The following is a 21,853-nucleotide window of genomic DNA, read 5'->3' on the forward strand; positions in this document are numbered from 1 at the left end:
AAAACTAAGAGAGATAGCCTTGCTGGAGGTGGAAGTCAGGATCTGATGATATATTTTTACGTACCCTGGGAGAAGAAACTTGGGGAAAACATCAAGTTTTTCTCACAGTCACAAGGTTCAAAGTAAGAAAAAAATATCAGGTGATAATGTCTGCCCCATTTGGGCTTCCAATATTACTAGAATAATGCCATCCTAAGCATTTTAGTTGGTTAAGTCTTTCTTGAGGACCAAAAAAAATAAAACAAGACTCCTGGGTCAGAAAAACAAAAGCTCAGGTGCCATGATCATCAGAAAAATCCTGGCAAGGACACTGGTCATACTGGAGAAGTCATTTGACTTGACTTTTAAGTATATACTTTTTACCATGAAGTCAGATGACAAACACCTAAGAGCAGCGCTGTGGAAAACAGTCACTCTTTAGTGGCCTGAATTGAAAATTCTCCAATTCTTCATTGCAGAGCAAAATCTCTACCCCCTAAATCACATCCATGGACTAGCAGCTTGAATCATTCTTCCCTTCTAACACAGAATGACAGAAAGACTTTGGAAGTCCAGTCTACTTGTTCACTCAACTTCATTTTTGAATTTTTTTTTAAGCAGTTAGTAAAACTAACACAAACACACCAACACTTCCATCTTAGATGAAAAGTCTTCTACCTCTGCCAAATTCAGCTGGGAACAAATTTTTATGGCCAGCTAATAGACCGGCTGCAAACAGGGGTTGATAATAGAAACCCTCCCGAGCCCTTAACTACAGTGTTCATGGCTATAATAAAAAGAATTAATGCAGTCAATTTGTACTACTGTTCTCGGAACAAAAAACCCTATTTCAACCACCGTCTTTTCAAGAGCTGATTGGCAGCTCTGTCCATTTCCCCTCTGCTGTGCTGTCAGGCGTCTTCAACATGATAATGAGCCTGTCACCATATTCAAATAGCCCAGTGACAGCAAGTTTTGTGAGTGTGACGTCCACTGCAAAGGGTCTGTCAAAAAGCACCTTTCAGAAAATGAAAAGAGAATGCTTTCCTGATGATAAACCTAATTTCTCCATAGATAAAAGAGTGAGATTTTTCATCAGATTTTGTCAGTGTTGTGTTGCATTTATCTCTTCAACTGCTCCTGTTTTCTTTCTTTCTTTCTTTCTTTCTTTTTTTAAAGTATACATAAATTTAGATGTGTCAGTGATGGGGGAAAATGATGAAATGAAACACAGTTTCTGTCCTAGGAAACCCAGTCCGTCAGGTTACATGCAGGAAAAAGGGAAAACGGATGTTCTTTCTAGCGCATAAAAAACAGACATGAAGAGGATGAACTGCCTAATAAAGTTCCAAATATAGAATTCCAATTTGAGGTGCTTCCATTCACAGAGGCCTATTGCAGCCCCCAAAACCCTACAGGAAGTTGTGTCTCCAATACAGGCACTTCTTTCCCAAGAGAATCAGAGCTGGTAAACAGCAGAGAGAAAGCTCCAATTTCAAGATCTAAGGGCTACTGATGACTTTGGTTAACCGTGGGGTTTGCTGAATACTGAGAAAATGTGTTTCCATCCCATTTCCTCACATAAAAGATTTTTGTGAGTAACTGAGAGGTTAAAAAGTATGATTGTTGAGGAGAAAAAGTTAGTTTTCTTTGCTCATGAAGAATGATGTTTTAAAAGATCCCAGTTCTCTAAAGCACTGTTTAAGTCTGTGATCCTCCACTCCAACAAAGTAGACAAAATTTTAGGTTATCTTTTCAGAAGAGATATATGGACATGTATGTATATGTTTTAAAACCAGCATGTACATTACATAGGCATATAAAGCACATATCCAGTAGATAGTTATTACATCTGCATTCATATGTACACATGTCCCTATGTATTACACATCTACACAGTGCCTATATACATAGTAGTCTATTATAGTATCATTTTTCAGATATATGCCCCGACTAGATATACAATGCAGATGGACATGAATTGCCTATGCATATATAAAACACATACACACAAGCACACAAACAGTGGAGAGAATGTCAAAGATTTACTCTTCGTGAGTGACAGAATTTCAGGTTTTCATACACGGTGGTAAAAGAGGTGGCAAGAGGTTAGGGACAGAAGCAGGAGAAGGTAGCCAGAACAGACCAGTTATTCCCTCACTTCTAAGTGCCCTAAACATCACCTTCAGTGATGAATATACCATAGACTTCCTGAAGGCTTCTGGGAAGGCAATCTGATGTTGAAATTTAAAGCCAATGCCTCCCTGTCTCAACTTCCATGACAATGAAATAATCTCATATTTTTGAAAATATACACTCTGTTCTGTATATTCCCAAATGTTTTAGCTCATAGTCAGCCCTGTATTAAGTTATACATGAGCATCTTTAAAAGATACTACAAAAGCTATTTAACTTGTATCTCAGTGTGCTGATTTAGTTGACAGCCCACTAACACAAATTCTATCTTTAAAGCAATCCTGTTCTTTTCTTTGCTCTTATGGCAACTTATATATTGATAGGTGGTGCAACTCTTAGGAAATCCTTTCTTTTACTCCTCAAAAGCAGGGTATTCCCTGGAATATCATTCTCTCAGTTTCAAATAAATACAGTCCTCATTTATGTCTCATTTGGCTAAGGTCAAATATGCCAAAAGGGCCTATTGATTAAAGTGGTAATTTCATGTATTTTTATACCCAATCTACCTGAAGCTGACAGGAACACAGAGAATTTTTCTAAATAAAAATTAATATAATTTGGTGCTGGGGTGGGAGGAACCTCAAACTTTGAAATAGAAAGCATTGCAATTTATTATGTTAAAATAAAAAAGATAAAAGGTATGTTTTGTTTTGTTTCATATATTTATTTTTTTAAGTATGATCTGCCTGTACTGGTTAACAACTAATGAAGCTGAAATTTTTGAAGGGTTCCTACCTTTTAATTTCCAAGGTAAGAAGAGAAAGTAAAGGGGAAAGAGGATTAGCTAATTGAGGGAAATGGGGTCTCTCCACTATGTGTACATGCAACCCCCCAAAAGATAAAAGTAACTAATTAAGGATTAGCAACAAATTTGACTGTTTCTAAGTTTGTCAGATGGAGGGAATTATTATAAATCCACTAAGCAGAGTTATAGACAGCTGGCTTTTCAGCAATACCCTGCTCCTTTGCCTAAATGTTTAAACCATTGATTTATTTGGGATTTAAAAAAATAAAATGATCACAAACCAAGCTATCCCCAACACACAAAGCCAATTCCAGAATCTTGAAGACTTTCATTGTCTCTGAAAGTCATCGTCACCACCCTAATCCCCTCATTAAAGCTAAGGAAATGCTGGGATGGCATTAAAATGAATGCAAACCATTTGCAGCAATCTCCTGCTTACACCACCTCCAAATGAAGGCAGGCACATTGCATAATCCAGGCAGCAAGAGCTCCTGACAGGTGGATGATTTATGCTCATAGTCAGAAGAATCGGAGAGCCTGCGGAGGAGACAGCAGGAGCAAGGCGGTGGCGAGACAGATGCTCTCAGTGGGCTTGCAGGGGCTGGCAGGCTCCAGCTAGTTCAGGTGCAACCTGGACACTTGAAGTGCTGAACTCCTAGTGCCTGGATTCCAACACTGGGATGTGCCACTTGCAATATTATACGCCACATACACAGTGAATACACTGTCAACGCCAAGCAAGCACTGTATACATGGAGCACACATTTCTTACCCACCTAGATATCATGGACGCCTGCCCTGAGGCCCAGGAGCAAGGGACCCCATTTCTGTTTCCTGAGTGTGAAGATACAGATGCAAATATTATGTAGAGTGAGGATCTTCCATGCTGCAAATATTTAGCCCAGGTAGGGTAAGTGGAGAGTGACAAGGTTTCCTAACAATTGGATCGATGTTAAAGATTGCACTGTGGGATTAGGAGAAACACACCTCAGCAGAAAACCGACATTCCTGTCAATTATATTAATTATTTTTCAGATACATGACATGCTCTCATGACATTTTATTTGGAGAAGGTGTTTGAATCTTTGAGAGGAAAATGAATAAGAGAGATAGATGAAAGGAAGGATCCCTAAAGGAATGAAACTGCTTTGAAATCAATCTTTAAAAGAGTTTTTCAGAATTTCCCTCAATAGCCCCAAACAATAACAATCTGGTCAAGATTATGGTATTGGTGAAAAGGGGAGATAAACCTAATTACAGCTATTGATGACAAATTATCGCTACTGGGATCTCTAGCAGAACCTATCAGCCAGCCACTTGACTGGTCAGCAGTGAAACAGCAGTGGACAGAGAGATTCACTCCAGGGATACACTGAGAACTGTATAGATCACTGTTAACCTGCTCAGCCTAGAATTTGAGCACAAAGCTTCAAGCCTCTGTGAAAGGGATGAGCATCAAATGCACAAGTTTCAGGTTATCAGGGAAGAATGTGAATTTACTTTCAGCTACAGATACTGCAGGGTCAAAGGTAGACCTGCCAATGAGAATTAAAGACACAGACATCCCTTTAATTAGATAACAGGATTCAAAGGCTTGTAAATTCCCAAGAAGCTACCTTGCAAGGCAAGAGTTACAGTGCTCTCCTGGGGGAGGAAAGAACTGGGCAGTAGGCTCTTCTGGCTCTGCAGCTCTAAAAGAGAAATTTTTACAAGAACAAAATGGAATACATTGTAAGTCATTCAAAATGCCTCCAGACTTGACCGTTCCTCCCAGGAGAAAAAACTCAAACAATTTGAAGTCTTCGCAAACCGCATCTAAATCCTTTTTCGAACGTCATTAAGCTCCACTGCTTAAAAATCCTTCATAGCAAGTACTTTAATTAGAGATGAGTCAGTGCAGCTTTGGTTCTACCCACAGATGTCCACCAAATAGCCAGAAGGCCAGGAGTACAGGACAGTCCCTTTCCGTTGGTTAAAGGGACATAGGGGGGAGGGAGGGGCGATAACACTTCTGTTCCTTCCCTAAAGGGAAATTTGTTGGGTTGATGGGGCACAGACACAGATTCAAACAGCATCCATCTGCATATCATTAGATATACAGAAAAAGAACAAAAAATGTGCAAAAGAAGGCAAATTTGAGAGGAGAACCAAGTCACTGGCACGCTGTCAGCCTATTTTTCCTTTTGTGTTTCTCCTCATTACTCTCGCCTCCCTCCTTTACTCTTTCCTCTTTCTTTCAGGCCAAGCCCTCCAAGTCCTCAACTCTGGGGATGAAACCTTTGTGCAGACACCAGAGCATACTGAAATGCACAGCTACCTTTTACCTGATGGGCTGAAGCTCCTCGAGGGATGTGGTAGCCCTAGGGAGAGGGAAGGGAGGGCAGAAGGAAGAACAACTGCCCAGCAGCAGGAACAAGTGTGTACTGGCTACTTCCCTGGCTGGGAAAATGACTTCGAGGCACAACTGGAAAAGATGAGGAAAGTCAGAGCAGGTTCCAGAAACGTTAAAGTTGTTTAGGGACTTACAAAAACAAAAGCAAACATAATGGTTTTTAAGGAACAGCATAGCTGCAGAGTGTCCTAGGGAAGGGAAACTTTTCTTCACTATTGACTCAGATGTGTTATCCTGAAAAGCTGGAGGTGACGTATCACAGAAGCAGGGGCACAAGTTTCAGTGGATGACACAGCTCGTACCTTGCACAAAGTCAGCCACGATCCAGATGAGAAGCAAGAGCATGGCTTCAAGGTCATGTGTTTCTGGTCCATGACAGACTTTCCTGCTGTCCCCCACAACCCACGGAGGGGTGTCTGTGATTCTGGCAGGTTCTGCTGACCCTGCCTGTCACCTTCCGATCTTATGCGCACAGGAAAGGGTCCGGGGCTGGAGTCACACAGAGCATTACTGGGGACCTCTGACCCCAGTGAGTCGGGGAGCACAGCAGTGTGAAGACAGCCCAGACCTGCTGTGAACACAGCCCTCCGTCACAGCATTCCAGAAAGATGACATTTTGAGACAAAGCAGAACTCATCAGTTTTTGGTTTAGCTAGACAGCATCCTAAACACTTGAACAATAAAATAATACTGAAGATGATAAACAATAACCAACATTAACAGAGAACTTGTGCTTGTCACACAAGGTGTTAACTGTTTCAAATACATCATTTTCTTTTGTCCTCCCTGCAAACTCTATAGGATGAGAATTATTATTACACGACTGTTATCTTGTGGAAGCAACTGAGGTTGGAGACAGAATTTGCTCATAACTGGCAACTGAACAGCCACTTGGGCGGTCTAACTACAAATTCTATGATCTTATGTTATGTAGCATGATGCATCCATGATACAATTCTAAAAGGTATTATCTTCATTTGGCAAGGACAACCCACATCTTTGTAAGATACAGGAATATCTGCTTGCAGGATTTTAATTCCACACCCCTCAGCACTGAAATTCTTCACATACCTAGCCATGAAGAAAAATTAAAGTAAAAATGAAGAAGAAGGATAAAGTATAGATGCCTGAGCACACGTTAGAAGACTTTTTATCAGTGATCTCGCTCATAGTGATGGAGGGGAGACAGTTGTGACGGCCCTGCCACTAACCTCTGCTTCCCTGGCCCATTAGCTGTTTTCCGATGTGCAAATGATTCTGGTCTCACAGGACTGTTTAAGAGTTCAGCTGACTACAGCATTGTCTCTTTCTGCCTTTCCAGTTAAAATCAATGCATTAACTGAGGCCACTAGTTAGATTCTGTAACTGCCAGTTAAGTAAGAAAGGTGAGGAAGGGAAGAATTCCTAGCTTTCTAAGCTTGGGAACTTTCAAAGAGGCCAGTTCCCGAGTGACATTAATAGAGAAGTAGAATTGCTTGTAAAAGCTGGAGGATTTTTGTGCATTTCTACCTTAACCAAACTTCTGCTAATTTTTCTGTGCCCAAGCACATAACCAAAAATAGTTAAAAAGATCTGCAATATAACCAGGGGGTTTTCTAATATGTCCTAGGCACACCAGGTTTGAATTCAATTTCTGTTCCGTTTTATTTTGTCACCATTAGCCAAAATCTATTCTTCTATACTGTCCCCTCCAGATCCAATTAATGACTTCTGAGGAGACCCAAAGATATATACGGAATCGTTGAGAAATACATTTGTTTCCAGACCACAGATTTGGACCTGTTGACTGCCAAGCATTTAAGTGATGCCACAAGGAGATGAAAACCTCACACCATGACTGTCAGGGACACACTGCCCGGCAGCCCCTTCTGCTGAACAATGCAGCTGTTCTGCACAAAAGGAGTAAGTTCTGAAAATGGAGCCACTCCAACATGACTCAAGCCACTTCTAAGAAAATGAAGAAATACTTTACACAGAAATTTTAGGAAATGATACAGTGGTCCTACAGAGAACAATATCACAGACATCAGAAAACGTTCTTGTTACTGGATAGCTCTCTTGTTTTAGAATGTATACAACAAGGAATAATTCTGAAATTCTAACAGCTCTGGCTCCGAAACTATTCCCTGAAATATGAATCTCCCTGTTCACCAAAGGAAGTAATAACAGAGCCCAGAAGTTTTGATGTGACAGAAAATGTTTCACCTCCTGCCACTCAGGTCAGATTAACTAATTAAGAAGAAAACCAAAGAAGTCATTTTGAGTGTCAGCAGGGCATATGACTCAAGAGTCATGAAGTGAGACTAAATTCTGAATTGACCACTTACTTGCTGTCTGACTCAGGTAAGTATGTCTACAGGTTGTTAAAATAGATCTTAGCTTTTTCATTTTTATATTCACTAGCTTATCAAATGTACATAGAGAAGACAGGAAAAAAAATGTAATTTCTCATCTTTCATTTTTTTCCCCCTCTTGACTCAGGAAACATTGCTTTAGCATTAGGATATTCATATAAATGCAGTACAACATGAGTTCTGAAATACAGTTCTGTACCACTCCCCCACACAGAAAGAGAAATACCAAAATAACTAACATATAAGGATAGTCTGAATTTTTCCTAAAGTCATTATTTTTGTCAACATTATTATTGCACTCAAATTTTAAAAATTTAACCAGGAGCTTATGAAGGAAGTTTTAAAAAATAAAGAAAAAAAATCATTTTTTTAATTGAGCACCTATGTGAGGGCCATTATGTAGGGTGTCATGGAGGATGATAATGGAAACAAATAACTTATTCTCAAGTTATTTATAGTTTGCTCCAGAAGACATTTATAGTTTGATGGAATGGGGAAACTAGCCATTACACAACAGTATCTAAGTTCTTGCAATTGACCAAGCACTGTGTCAGAAATTACATGCATCATCCCATTTAAGCTAAAAAAAAAAAAAAAAAAAATCCTCTGTGCTGATAAAACCACAATCTCCATTTTACAGATAAGGTGAAAAAGGGAAAGTACTTGCTAGCGATAACACAGCTAGGAAGTAGTCCATTTTGCTTTGAGCTCAGATTCTATTTGTGCACTGTCCAATATGGCAGCCACTAGCCTGGAAGGGTGATTTAATTTAATTAAAATTAAATGAAAAATTCAATTTTTTAGTTGTATTAGACACATTTCAGGGATCCAGTCAATAGCCACAGACTCCATCTGTTCCCAGAGAATGAACATTTTGTCGTTACACTCTACTTTCCTCTGAGGAACATGAAGTTAAAATGCTAAACTGTATGTATAAATGCTGGTAAAATTCAGTAAAAGCCAGGGAGTAAGTCATCAGGTTTACAAAGGATCATAAACTCCAGGAGGGCAGAATCCTATCTTTTGTATCAACTTTAATCCTTGGCTCTTGATAAAGTGAAGGCAGAATTCTATCTTTGGTATCAACTTTAATCCTTGCCTAGGCCTCAAAAAAAAAGATTCATTTAATGAGTGGACAAAGGATGCGTGAAGAACGTCTGGAGAATGGATTTAACCAATATGTATCATTTGGACCCATAAGTAGCTAGGAAGCAGCACCTGGAGTATTAACTTGATTCCAATGCTAGATATAAAGAGCAGAGTGTATTTCTGGGACAGCAGATAGACATATTTACACAGACTAGAACACAAGGCAAAATTTAGCTTCCCTCCAAATATTTCCAAATTATGCATAGATTGATAATAACCTAAGACTGACTAAGGTCAGTGTAATTGCTATTTAATTGGCTTCAAATATACTAATGATTATGATAATGTTGATACTGAAGAGACTTAATAGGCGTGTAGATAAATGCCTAAGAGAGCAGAGAGGTGAATCTCTGGAAGGTGGGAGTAGGGAGGGGTAATTATGGAGGTCACAAGCTTGGCAATCACCAACTGGTAACTCAGTAGTGTTAAGAGAAAGTTTGGGCTTTAAAGAAGCCATTGAATAAAAGGAAAAAAAGGCAAAAGGGGAGGGGAAGTGAGGAAGAAGAGGAAGTCATGAGTCCCAAGAATTATGTGTGAAGGAAATTTTTAGTTAGAATAGTTAATTGCAGAGTTCTGGAAGAAACTACTAAGGCTCACATGGCCTCATAGAAAGTATGTGTAGCTGAGAACAGAGAGGCAGCCTAGGAAATGGACCTGACTTTTTGGAATTGGGAAGCAGAATGAAAGGTGGTGCAGATCTAAGTATAAACATATGCTGAGTTAAAGCAGGCAATGGAAAGTATCTTACTTTTACTAGTCTACAAATTATCCTTTCCTTATTTTTACGGCACCCAATAGCTTTACACAAATAGTGTAGGCATCTTAAGACTATGGCCATATAACTCTATAGAAAAGATTGAATAGATGAAAATGTCATCTTTCAGAAAAACAGGAAGGGGATTAGAATCATGGAAATCTATAAGCTTTAGGGAGACAGGGTAGCCAAAAGTCGGTTGTGAAGATGCCCTCCCTTGGGTTTTCCCACCATCTGACACCAGGCAGCCATCTATAAAAGCAGAGGTCCTCCATTGGGACTTTCAGAACAGTAGAAACCCTAACACTCCTAACAAGTAAAGGTCTCTATACTGTTTGCTGCATCCCAAACCATTTGCATCCCAAACCATTTCCCCATTACTTTCTGCCAATGCCATGCTTCAAATTCATGTCAATATTAAAGAGCCTGAGAGCGAAAGTCAGGAGAAAAGAAATTATATGATGTAGATAATCCATCAGCTGTAGCCATCTCACCTGAGGTCAGTCTTTGCAGTGCCTGGCCTGAGCAGTCTGCCTACGTCTGGCTGAGGGGGAGTGGTAAGGTCTTGATATTTGTTCTAGTGGCCACAAAGCCACCCTGGCTCTCACACAACACAATCTGCCATTCACTGAAGTCTGGTTTGCCAGGAAGCCCAAGGATGGACTCCCCACCAGTACCATCAGGCTCAGGGAATTTGGCTAGCACTGGGCACCTCAGACTTCTGCCAGCTAATTGGCTTTGGGGAAGCCGCTGACCTACTCTCCACTGAGTGGCTTTTGTGAACCTGGAACTTAGCCTGCCTCTCATCATTGATCAACCTTGGCCAAGCCAGCTGGCTGGTTCCTTTGCAGACAGCTTGCCTTAGGGAAGCTGGTTAGTGGCTCTACAACCTACTAAGAGAAAGAGAAAGAGAGAGACAAAACTGCAGAGCAATCTCAATAGTCAGTGCTCACTTTCATTTGAAGGAGACTTAGGAATGAACAAAAGCCTGAGGAGAACCTGGCATAGGACTAATAAGAAAAACAGCAAACAAGGTAGGAATTGTGTACAAATGAAATGAAACCAGGAAAAAATTCATTGAAGGGAGCTTCTGCAAAGGTAGACCAGAAGTCCTCACATGAAATTAAAGCATAAACATCTATGCCAATATGGTAAATGTGTGCATGAGGGAAAAGGAATAATTGTTCTGTCTGGAGATAAGTATGAGAAAAAAAAACTCACATCATAGTCTTCTAAATCTGGGCTGTCCCACACTCCTGCCTCACCATTTCTGGTACAGGCTCTGATCTTTCGTTGTGAGAGCAAATATGGAAGCAGGTTTGTTTCCCTTGGGATGAAATCCATTAAGGCTTTTTTTATTATTATTATTTTTGTAATCCAAAAAAGAATTTTTAAAAATTTGCATAGCACATAGATGAAGGTTTCCTATTTCAAATTCACAAATGGAAGGATGAACAAGGATAATCAGATAAAGGTCAGTTTTAATAGCATTCCAATTAAAGCACGAGGAAGGAAGCTAAAAGAACTATTTCTTCTAACTGTAATTCTCTCTTTTCTAACACAAGTGCAGGGAGATTACTTGTTTATTTCAAATCATTCTTGGTGCTATATTTGGTAAATTCACATAAGAGATTCTATTTGCTACACTTCTAATGTAATTGTTATTTCTGAATAATACAGAAGGAAAAAAAAGTTTCAAAGAACTTACATGCACAGGAAATATGTGATAGTCCAGGACCTATGTGCATTATATGTGGAATCATGGGCAAATTTTTAAAACAATTAGTACTCAGGTTTTTCCCACACTTATGAAAAGTATAAATTGGCAATACCCCAGTGATACAGTAGAGCCATTTCTTTGAAACAACTGAGGCACATGAATCAAATTCACTTCTCTCATCAAAGGCAAAATTTATAAGAAATTTGGTTCTGAAGCTCATTTTCTAAAAAAAATTGAAGCCACAAAGTAAGGCAAATGATCCTCTGTCTCAATTTAGATTTAAATAAGATGTCACACACTGTATGACCAAATCCAGACCCCTAAAACAGGGTTCCCAGGAATCGAACAATTTGAGTGTTACTGATGATTATGCATGCAGTGTATAATTGTCAAGTTATTTCAGTTTAGTCTGGGCCCGCAAGGATTTCAGAGAAGCACATCACCATAAAGATATTCTGACCTAAGCCCCACTTGAGACTTGAACTTGTTCCCTACACCCCTCACCAGTGATGGGAAACTTGCTTTGACGCAGTTCTTTTTATTGCTGGACATTAAATGATGAATTCAAAGCAAAGAAGTGAATCCTGTTTTGTTTTGTTTTTAAATGGTTTACTTAAGTAATCTTGTTGAAGTTTGGTATCTCACAATACCCACAGCTTCTGAAGAATACCAAGCTAAATATACACTTGAATATGCTTACAGTTCACAAAGAAAGCCCATAATCAGCCAACAGAGAACACTGGCATTGGACAGAGTAACTGCTACACAATCCAGACCCCATCACGCATGGTGAGTACTTTTGCCAATGATGAATCTTTCTAAACTTCCACTTCCATGGCAAAATGGGGAAATACCCACCTCTGGAGAGACACTGCAAAGAATTACAGAAAAATAAAAATCTCACTGAACCACACAGCACACAGCTTAATGTGCACTAACCTCTCAAGAAGATGTGTTATTGCTCTTACCTTCAAAATCTTTGCTACCTCATTTTGAGATGGATTATTTGAGTTTCATATCAGCAAAGCATGACCAAAAAAAAAAAAATCACCATCTGGTAATGCAATATCTATACATGAAATAACTTTTTGTGGCACCTTAAATATATTCCCCAGTGGCTTCATGTCAAGACAAAGCTCACAAAGAAGGTGCTCTTGGCTACTGCTTATATTATAACTTGGGAGTTTTGTTTAATACTCTGCATTAATGAGGGAGCTTCTTAGGATAACATTACAACAGAGAGTGCAAGAAATACCAGGGAGGTCAATGCAGCTCTATTAACTGTCATCTAACACAGAAATATTTTCCCTGAATACCATTAAAGCTTTCTCCTTTTCTTTGTTCTGCTTTTTGAAGGCAGTAGGAACCCAAATTTTCCTACCAATAATTCCTGTTTTCGACTTGGCAGCATAATGATATTAGACTTGAGGAAAAAAAAAAATTCACCTTGGCCATGTCTTCTTCGAAGGTTTTTTACAAAAGATATTTTGTGAAGATAAATTGCACTAAGCAGGTTCTTTAAGTAAGCAAAAAGAAAACTGCTAGTTACTAACTGACCTGAGCAGCTTTATACTTTTTTAAAGAGAACCTACTTGCAAAATGCTATCCCCTTTAAATGAACATTTTATTAAAATAGAAGATAGGAAACAGAAGGGTAATTAGACAAGTAAGTTGCTCTTTGCTTCTCCTGCTGATAGGGTAAACCCAGAAGACTCCCTGAGTTCCTACTGCCATCTATAAATCAAGACACAAGCTGTGGTTGCAGAAAAAACAGTTCTGAGATAATTTTTCTTTGTATCCTGGGGGCTCAAGACAACTGATTGGAGAGAGGTACTGGCAGCTAAAATGAATAAATATATAATCTGCTATGTTCCCCGTCTCTGGGTACATGTACACATGCATACACATGCCCACTATGCCTTCTCTAAACTGGAATGTAGAAGCAGGGTAGGATACCCTCCAAAACATGATGACAGTTCAGAATAAAAGGTCTCTGGACAAAATATTTGCTACTGTGGAAGACGAGCTTCTACCATCTCTACTATCTCATTTTCTCCACATAAAAGATTCCCCGAACATTAGTTCAAGCCTGCTAATCCTTGAGCAAGAGCCACAGATGAGGGTCTTGTGTCCTACAGAAACTGACAATGCTTGAAGGACTTATGCAGGGCATTTCCATGGCAATGAAAATAAAAGGAATGAAAATAAAAGGCTTTTCTAGAACCTCATACTTTGTGAGGATGACTTGTCCAGGGGCCTCGCCACAGACAGACATTATTGAGCTTGAACAAGACAACGTAAACATCCTGTTCTGTGTGGTGTCTTCAACCCTGCCTGCTCCTAGACCAACCCTGTCTCACCTGCTGCTACCCTCAGCAGTATATTTCAGTACATCTGCCTGTTCTACTCCCCACTCTGTCTCTGGTGAATCCTCTCACTGCCCCCCCCCCCACATACACAATTCTGGCCTGTACCCCAGCTCTTATATGCATAAATAAATAAATCTTTAAATAAAAAATTACTCGGTAAATACTTTCCTGGACTCATCCTCATCAAACCCCAGGTGAGAATCCTGTGTCCTGAGACCCACAGTCCTTAAAAGAACCCTCACCTAAGGTTGTCACTTCCTATGCACCTCTTCCATGCTCCCCTTAGTGCCGCTGCTCCCTGTGGGCATCAGGGTTCTTGCCTGTATCCTCCAGCTCTAAATGAGCATGTCCTTCCACTTCTGGCCTACTGTGCTGAGCTGGTGGGCATCTGATCCAAGGTTGGCAGGAAAGTGCCCCTATCTGGGAGGGAGCACATCTTGACAGAAATACGGGATGGGCCTGGGACTCAGACACACCTCATGTGTGATACCAATCCCACTTGATGTGCAATGGGGAACTGAGTAAGTCACTAAAACTCTCCACATCTTGCATACCTCACTGAATTAATGAGAATCTGACACCCGGATTTATTTTTCTCAACTGGGTGAGGTTTTAAGGTGATATTAATGTCCTATGCCCTTTTCATGCTCATGGGGACTGATTCTCAGCCCTCCTCTGGCTCTTTTCTGAACAGAAAGACTCAACACCATATTCTATGAATTGCCTATCTGGAATCATTGTGCTTGCATTTTTTTAGACTTTCAGTAACTGGAGGAAAATACTAAGCTTCTCTAATAGAAATTCACTCGAAAGCTGTCAAATCAAATATGGAAAGCAAATGTGGTTATTAATAAAAACCACATTTTTGTGGTTATTAACTATGCTATTTGTTTTGTTTTAGTGACTCATTTTTCTCCCAGAGGGAATATTTAGAAGACATTTAAAATTATATAAACTCTCCCTTCTTCATTTATGTCAATATTTTTATTTTAAAACCTAACAACAATACTTCAGATAAATCTGACTGGTAGCAATACAGTAATCTGTGATGAGACTTCAGAATCCCACAGAAATAAAGCTCCACTGACTATACTTCAATATTTTAACAAGAGATAACAGGGAATTTGAGGAAGCAAAAAATATGTAAGACTTAACTTCTTAGAAAAAACAAACTAAAACAAACCCTGGGAATCTGAGTGCAGAATTGAGGTTATAAGAGAGGGAAGGGCCCAATAATTGCATGGAAGGGTGGACTCTGGTGGCTGGGTGGGCACGGTGTGCTCACACACATTTGAAGAGAGGTGAACCTGTACCTCTAAAACATAAACAATGTTGTAAACCAAGGTTGCCTCAATTAAAAAAAAAATCTACAAAAAAATCAATTTTTCTATGACTTTATTTCCTAATGATTTAAAGATAAATTGCTCAACTTTTTCTCCACCTCTTGCTTCTGTCAACTTTGGGGTTGCAAAAAAATAACATAAACCCACTCATCTAGAAAGATGGAAAGTACCCAAAGAGTTACTCAGTTAAGAGAAAAGTTACACATAATGCTGTGCCTATCAAACCATGATTCTTACTGTATTTCTGATCTTAAGGACATCATGATGGTGGTTATTATCACCACAAGTATTTCTGTCTCCTAATTGGCATAGGGCTCCTGCAGATGTTATATCATTTTCAAAAAAAAACTTTTAGAATTTTAGAATATAAAAGATAAGAGGGAATATCATCTGCTTCCCTCCATATAGGGAAATGGAGACAAAGTTGAATGTCCCGGTGCCAAATCACACTTGGAGATACCGTGCACTATCTTACAGGAAAAGCTCATATAATGTTATTGTGGTGTGCTCAATTTTATTTCCATCCTTTAAATATTTTCCCCACTATGCACTGATATTAAAACTTAATGTGCCTATGAGTTAGTAGAATTCTTAGGTTTCTTCTTAAACGTTTAAACTTGTATGTGATTAGCCTGTTTTTGTTAGTAGACAAAGGACCAGATATTCTTTTCTGAATCCAAACCAACAATTAAAACCAGTCTTCTTCGGCCCTCCGTGGTGGCGCAGGGGGTTAAAGCACAGCCCTGAGAATCTAAAGCCACTTCCGCAAGCTGAGAATCTAAAGCCACTTCCGCAAGAGTTCGATTCCCGCCTGCCCGGGAGGTGACCACATGGTGTGGCAGACCTCTCCTGACGCACCCGCTGCTCCCCTCAGCAGTGTACCTCATCGATCTGCCTGTTCTGTTCCCCACTCTGCCTCTGGTGAAGCCTCTCACAGCCCCTGAGCCTCTGACCTGTACCCCAGTTCTGTATGCACAAATAAATAAATCTTTAAAAAAAAAAAAAACAGTCTTCTTCAGCCCACCCTGGTGGCACAATGGGTTAGGGCACAGCTCTGTAAGCTAGCTGCAGCCTTTTCAATCCCAGGCCCCCAAGGTGACCTACATGGCACAGCAGACCTCTCCTGTCTCACCCACTTCTCCCCTCCGCAGTGTACTTCATCAATCTGCTTCTTCTGACCCCCACTCTGTGTCTGGTGAATCCTCTCGCTGGACCTGCATTTCTGGCCTATACCCCAGTTCTGTATGCATAAATAAATGAATCTTAAAAAAAAAAAAAGTCTTCTTCTTAATAATGTTAGTAAAACTTTGTCTCAAATTTCTCGTTTTCCCATTTCTATACGGTTGGCATTCATTGCTAGACCTAAGTTCAGGTATTAAGTACTAAATTTCTAAATTTGTTAAATTTCTGAGCAAATTGTCTCCTATGGATGTGTCTCTATAAAAAAATTGGAAAGGACCCCTGAAATCGTTGATGCTGGCAAATGACAAGCAATTTTACAAGAACGTGGGTTAGTCCAGCAAGTTCCCAGGGCATATGATATCCAGATTCTATAGCTTAGTGTTTTTCAATAACCCTAAATCAGACCCTGCCTGGATATCTGTTTCTTTGCTTCTCACAAAGACCTTACAAGGTACTTCTATCTTTAATCCCATATTTACAAATAAGTAATTAAGCAATTAAGTAAATAATCAATTAAGTCTTGGGGGTTAAAAACTCAGCCAAGGTCCAGGAGGTGGGGTCAGACTTGAATACATGGACACTGGACCTGAAAGTTTTACCCTACCGTGTCCAGCAACTATAGTTACTATAATGCTGGTCCTTACTCTTGGCCACTCATTGGATATTCACAACAATCCTTGATTTGAAACTATTGTTATCGCTAAGACCATTTTAAAGGTGATGAAAATACATTTTTTTACAAGGCATAACCAAAGGCAAAGGCACCCTTTCTTGGCATGAAATGACTAAACTGTCTTTCATGTTGCCTAGCATCATGCACATAGTCTTGATTCACGCACATGCTGGCATGTGGGCTAACCCATTTGGGAAACAATGTTCTGCATCACTGTGAACTATGGTTCTAGCAGCAAAAGTCAAGGAAAAATGTTTGAGTTGTCAAGCCAAAACCCATTATGCCCATAAATGGCCAGAAGCTCCTCAATCCTTTGACCAGTAAATTCCATAGGTAAATAAAATAATTATTGCTTTCACAAAATGTCTGTTTGCCACTGACAGAGAGAAAACAGAATCCGTGTGTCCCGCAATAGCGTTTGAATAACCAAGGCAAAAGATCAAAATAAAAATAAATCTTGGCCAGATTTATAGGTTCACCTTGATTACTTCTTGTTTTTTCCTTCAAATAAGCAATACCTGAAAAATAAAATGAACAGGGGATGTCGGGAGAAGATATCTTGTAATAGATAGGTTTCCTCTGGCATACAGTGAGGTACAATGTCTACAAAGGTTCGCTGACCCATCCTACCTTTGGCTCAGCCGCCAAGCCGAGCCCAGAAAAGGAGTAGGAGATTTCATGATGCAAAATAGGGCCACCCTTTGGCTTTGCACATATTATCCATTTTTAACTATATTTTTGAAGGTTTTGTTATTGTATCATTTTGTTGTCAGCTCCAAACAATTGCTTCTATGCTTCTACCAGTAATTTTTTTTTTCAAAATTCTTTTGTTAACACCAAACCTAGTCCATCCAGATATAATTCTGGTGCCAAAGAGAAGCTGTAGCTGAAAAGCATTCAGTTATGTACAATGTGATGCACATTCATTTCCCCACTACGTCATCCCCTCTCTCATAGGCCACACATTATTAGTAGACATACCAATCAATAAAATTAAGGATTACTATTTATAAAAGCACAAAAGCCTCATTTTTCTATGAGCCATGTCTTTAATAAAAAAATCTTCATTTCCCTCAGACAGCACTTTATCTAAGATGCATTTGGCTAGTTGAATAAAAATACCTGTTAAAGGGAAAAGGCTCCCATCAAAGCTGTTGAAATCTGATTTCATTTCAGATTCCAGAACTAATGTTGTTTTTTGTTTAAATAGATTTTGTCTGTCAATTTCCAGACCTGCTGTGCCATCAGCCTGTATGGACTGCTGTGGTCAACCCGGGGGTTGTAGCGGCAAATTGTATTATGGACTGGTAATTGAATTGAACAGGTTTACATTTGAATAGATTTACTACATCATGATCTCTGACATAGTGCACGGGACTGAAATCCCTCTCCATCCATAAAGATACATTTTAGATGGTATCATTCTCTTCAGGCTAGAAGGCAAGACTTGAGCCAAGGAGATGGCAAAACATAATGATGCATTTATATGCAGAGTGTAATGCAATATTTCACTGCAGTTTTTACGTACAAAAGAAAGAGAATATTCCGTATTTACTCACAACTATCCCATCTTTTCTATTTGGAGGGGAGGAACTTAGAGGACTGGTATTTTTCCATCCAAGTGGGTATATGGAAGCAAAGGAAAATAAATTATTATTTTAGTATATCAGCCACAACAGCAATTCCCTTGAAAACAGACCCTCTAAAGGCTTGATAAGGGCAACTGAAGAGGTGTGAATTATAGATAAGCACTGTCCCATTTACTTTCACCAACAATGTTTAATTAAACAGTTCACACCTCTTCAGTCACCCTAACCACCCTTTCCAATTGGTCTTGCTTGAAAACCACAGTGGGGAACACTTTTTAGGGGATAATGTTTCATCTACCTCCTCCTTTAGTCTGGAAGGGCAAATAGCTCAGTAAAGAATAGCCATAAAAGCAAACTAATGAAAAAATTGTATCTACCTGGAAATGGAGGCATATTTTCACAAACATTAGTCTTTGAAAATAAAATACAAATGTAGGATACATAAATGTAAAGTGTTAGTTAACAGGTTACTTTCTAAACATTAAAAAAAAAAGATGGTTTGCCATTTAAAAATCATGATTTCCCAACTCTTTTTTTTTTCTGGTACAGCAGCTTTTTTGTTTATGATTATTATTTTTTCATATTAAACCTAATTCTATTTTATTTGGCTATTAGGACAACATCGGTATATAACAATATGTGTGATCCAAAAGCACAGGACCATACCTCTTCAGATGGTTAACAGTACACCACACCTACCACCAAGATACCCTCAGCCTTGCACCATAAATCTTTGTGCCCGCCCCTACTTGGTTTTCCAGCAATCCTCCCCACTTCATAGCTACAATTCCATAGTAAAATGTCTAGGGTTTGTTACAAATTTCATTGTTTTGTTTCATTATATTCCACATAAAAATGAAATCATCTGATATTTGTCTTTCTATTTCTGACTTATTTCACTTTACATTTTCTCCTCTAGTTCTACCATGCTGTCAGAAATGGCAAGAGTTCATTTTTTATAGTCAAGTAATATTCCATCATGTGCATATACCACGTTTCTAATCCATTCTTCTGTCCTTAAGACACTAAGCTTGTTTCTGTAAGTTGGCTATTGTAAATAGTACTGGAGTGAACACAGAACTGTCAATGTCTCTTCAAACTAATGTTTTTGCATTCTTTGCATAAATAATTAAAGTGGAAATTTTGGAACAAATGACAAACTACTTCAATATTTTGTGAATAGTCTGTTTTCCATCGGGGCTTTCCACCAACAGTGTAAGAGGGTTCCATTTTCTCCATATCCTTGAGGTGATATCTCATTGTGGTTTTGATTTGCATTTCCTAATTTTTAATTAAGTTGTTTGAAATACACATAAGTGTGATATTTCACAACTTCAACTAAGGGACAATATAAATATAATTAAGACCAAAAATGAGTATCAATCACCTACATTCTAAAATGTGTCTGTCATTTAGGAATAGAGGTTTAATTCAATTATTAAGATAAGGTTTCCCACCATAAAACAGGGAGTGGCCAACACTGTCCAAACTAAAGGAAAACTAATCTTAATGAAGGTTGGGAGCTTAGCACTGACTTGATTCATATTTCTTTTGACAAAAGAGCCCTTTTGGGGAACTCCCTAGTTGTGCAGAGGTTAAAGTCTCAGGGCTATCAAGCTATCACCAGCCACTGAGGCATGAGCATGATCTCAGGCCAGGGAGCTGACGCACATGGCATAGCACATCTCTCCTGACATGCCCGCTGCTCCCCTTAGCAGTGTATTTCAGTAGATCTGTCTGTTCTGCTTCCCACTCTGTCTCTGGTGAATCCTCTCACCCCCTCCATCTCTGGCCTATACCCCAGTTCTTGTATGCATACATAAATAAAAATAAATTAAAAATAAAAAACTCCCCTTTTGGCATTTTTTTTTTTTGTGTAATCTTCTCTAGCAAGAGCAATCATATCTTGCTAACTTGAAACTTTTCCACCATTGGAATCTAGAATAGTGACTGGTGTCTGAAGGAACTTAATAAATGTTTAGGAAGTTAATTATAAATGTAAACATGCTAACTAAAAATTCCAAACAGGACTAAAAGCTATACAATGAAAAAGGAAAATATTCCCCATTTCCAGTTTTCTTTACCAATATAACATTGGCACCAGTCTTATCCTTTCTTCTACTTTCTGTACAGTGCAGATCTACATTCTTCCTCTTTCTACTTTCTTTCTACATTTTTAATATAAAGTATTTTAAATGTTTTATAAAATACTTATTTAATGGAAACTTAATATGATCATGTTTTATATAAATATATTCATATATTATGCAAGGAAATTTGCTTTTTAATCAATGATTTTTACTTGATAATATATTGTGGTCATTTTCCATACAGCATTAGTTAAAATATTACAAGCTATTTTCAAGTTGAATATGAAAAGGAGAATTTGAAAGTAGTCTTTATTTGCTCCTATTCAAGGAAGAAGTTACTTTTCAGTGGACATGAAAGAGTCAGAGAAACAGGGCATGTAACCACACACTTGAATATAATTGAATCCACTTGTTTTCCTAACATTGTTTAAAGTAAAAACTTTGGAATAAGAATACACCAAGAGAAACTATGAGATCTAGCATTGCCACACCTAACTGAAGCTCTGTTTCTTTCCTGGGGAATCAACACTTGGATCTATTTGGATTTAAAAACTCTGGCCTCTCTAATACCAACAAAATATACAAACTCAGGGCTGATACCAGGATCACAGCATATTCTATGACTCAACAGAAGCTCTGCAATTAATTATTTCATTCACTTAATTTTTCTTCAAACTTTGTTGATCATGTTTTCACTTTATTGCTTTATATTTTCATATCTATTTAAACTTTGGCAGATTTTTCAAAGAAAACAATAAAATCTAAAGGTAATATGAAAAAGGACACACACATAGAGATACATATAAAAAAACATTAACTCGACCTAGGCCTCCCAAGAGAAGAGCAATTTCTATCTCCAAAATAAAATGTTACAATTCACAAGACATCCAGAATTATTCAAATAATTAAGGAAATTTGATACAGTGGAGGAGCTGTTCTGATAAAAGTGATATAGTCAAAAACCTGATATGGTAAAAGATTTGATAAGGTAGAAGAAAAAAATGGACTCTAAAAGCTGTCTTTTGGTCTGTTCCTGTCTCCATCACATTTAGCTGCACAAGCTCAGGCATTTGGCTGAACACAGAACCATGTTCATGATCATTACGATTCTTATTTTGTGTTTGTAGCTGTTATTCCCAACTGAAAGCAAATGGGAAAAAATTGAATACTATTATTATAGATTTTTAATAATATTTTAGAAAATGAGTCCAAAAGATAAGATTATAAAATAAGGCCCTCCCTGGTGGCGCAGCGGGTTAAAGCACAGCACTGAGAATCTGAAGCCACTTCCGCATGAGTTCGATTCCCGCCTGCCGCC

At 38.7% G+C, this 21,853-nt stretch overlaps 1 protein-coding gene across 5 annotated transcripts in view; it reads right to left on the reverse strand.

The window, feature by feature from the left end:
• ESRRG (estrogen-related receptor gamma) overlaps positions 1-21,853 on the reverse strand; it is a 535,542-nt gene that overhangs the window by 122,667 nt on the left and 391,022 nt on the right. The window lies entirely within an intron of this gene.

This window comes from Condylura cristata, unplaced genomic scaffold (genome assembly GCF_000260355.1).
Source record: "Condylura cristata isolate star-nosed mole 26May11 unplaced genomic scaffold, ConCri1.0 scaffold00018, whole genome shotgun sequence".
NCBI lineage: Eukaryota > Metazoa > Chordata > Mammalia > Eulipotyphla > Talpidae > Condylura > Condylura cristata.